Genomic DNA, 2298 nt, shown 5'->3' with positions numbered 1-2298 from the left:
AAAGCTCCTGAAACATGGGGCAATGCCTTTCCATGGCTGTTGGCTATTTCACCTGGAAAGGACCATAGTGATACCATGTCCACTGGGAAATTGTCATGGAAGTTACAGGACTTACCCAGGGACAGGGAAATGCACCTGGGGCTGAAGTCCCTTAATCAGTTTCCTTTCCTACATCTCTTTAAAAGAGCTGCCCCTAACTAAAGAGGATGTTTTCTCTCTTCTAAGCCTTTTATTATGTTCACAGGACCAGTATATGTCAGGAAGAAACAAAAACAAGCAATTTGGAGAGTTTGATGACTCAGTCCATTTGAATAATTGGGTGATGCAGGTAGATATCTGGCTTAATTTCTTTGAGTAAACTTATGTGAATATTCTGCCTAAAATGAAGTCTGGGATATTAAAATATTTTAACTCTGTTCAGAATGATTTACAAACATGTGAGAAAAACCTATGCACATAAAAGATGGGAGGAAAATGTATTAAAATGTATAAAAACTGGTTGGTTTTGGGTGCCTGGGTGGCTCAGTTGGTTAAGCGACTGCCTTCGGCTCAGGTCATGATCCTGGAGTCCCGGGATCGAGTCCCGCATTGGGCTCCCTGCTCGGCAGGGAGTCTGCTTCTCCCTCTGACCCTCCCCCCTCTCATGCTCTATCTCATTCTCTCTCTCAAATAAATAAATAAAATCTTAAAAAAAAAAGAACTGGTTGGTTTCCTGTGAAGGTGACACAAGGAAATGGAAAGACATTCCCTGCTCATGAATTGCAAAAACAAATATTGTTAAAATGTCTATACTACCCAAAGCAATCTACACACTGAAAGCAATCCCCATCTTAAAATACCAACAGCATTTTCCACAGAACTAGAAAAATCCTAAAATTTGTATGAAATCCAAATAGCCACAGCAATTTTGAAAAAGGAAACCAAAGCTGGAGGCATCACAATTCCAGACTTCAAGCTATATTACAAAGCTATAGTAATGAAAACAGTATGGTACTGACACAAAAATAGACACATAGATCAATGGAACAAAACAGAAAACTCAGAAATAAACCCACAATTATATGGCCAATTAATCTTCGACAAAGGAGGAATGAATATACAATGGAAAAGGACAGTCTCTCACAAATGGCGTGGGGAAAACTGGACAACTACGGACAAAAGAATGAAACTGGACCACTTTCTTATACCATATATAAATTCAAAATGTATTAAAGACCTAAATGTGAGACCTGAAACCATAAGTAGCCTAGAAGATGAAGCTGTAACTTTCTCTAACAGCTGTAGCAACTTTTTTCTAGATGTGTCTCCTGAGGCAAGGGAACTAAAAGCAAAAATAAACTATTGGGGCTACCTCAAAATAAAAAGCTCCTGCACAGCAAAGGAAACAATCAACAAAACTAAAAGACAACCTACTGAAGGGGAAAAGATATTTGCAAATGACACATCCAACAGAGTATCCAAAATATATAAAGAACTGATACAATTCAACACCCCCCAAAAAAGAAATAATCCAATTAAAAAATGGGCAGAAGACATGAATAGACATTTCTCCAAAGAAGACATCCAGATGGCCAACAGACACATGAAAAGATGCTCAACATCCCTCATCATGAGAGAAATGCAAAGCAAACCTACAATGCAGACCCCACCCGTCCCTCGGTCCTGGAGCTGCCTCTAGCTGTCTCTTCTGCAGGTGGGCTCCACAGCCTAACGTCCTGACCCCAACACCCACCCGTGATTGCCGGCAGAGGCCTGGGAGGGGTCACCACCAGGGTTCCCACCAAACCACAGACAGTATGGCAGCCATCCATCCCTTCCAGCAGCTGGCTCGTGGCCACCCACGACTATTACCAGCGCCACCTGGGCTCCACTTCGAGTAATAGGAAGTGCAGAGTATCCTGGAGAAGCTACAGCTCACCACCCCAGGCTCCCCATGGCCCACCTGGGTTACTGGTGGGCAAGCTGCTTCTTTGGGAAGTCCACACTCCCATTCATGGCTACAGTGTTGGAGTCCCCAGAACATGCGGAGTCTCTCAGGCCTCCAGCCGCACGATCACCATGAGAAAGCAGTCTGATAGCCAGCCTGGCAAAGCCAACACTGGGCCCCAGTCCTGAATGGCCACCACCAGGCTTCACGAGGCGCTAGACTCATCAGAGCCTCCCCCATACCGAGCTCCCTGCTTCCCTCCTGTAGACTCGGTAGGCTACAGCAAGCAGAAAAGCAGTAACTTTCTCTGACAGCTGAGCAACTTTTTGCTACAGTTGGGCTATAATTGTAAGCAACAGTTGGTAAGTAAC

At 44.0% G+C, this 2298-nt stretch overlaps 1 pseudogene; it reads left to right on the top strand.

Moving 5' to 3' along the window:
* The first annotated feature begins 1253 nt into the window (after window positions 1–1253).
* LOC117999014 lies at window positions 1254–2062 on the top strand (annotated as a pseudogene).
* The last annotated feature ends 236 nt before the right edge of the window (window positions 2063–2298 follow it).

Source organism: Mirounga leonina, unplaced genomic scaffold (genome assembly GCF_011800145.1).
Source record: "Mirounga leonina isolate KUSES-001 unplaced genomic scaffold, KU_Mleo_1.0 Mir_447, whole genome shotgun sequence".
NCBI lineage: Eukaryota > Metazoa > Chordata > Mammalia > Carnivora > Phocidae > Mirounga > Mirounga leonina.
This window is presented reverse-complemented; position numbering and strand designations above follow the sequence as displayed.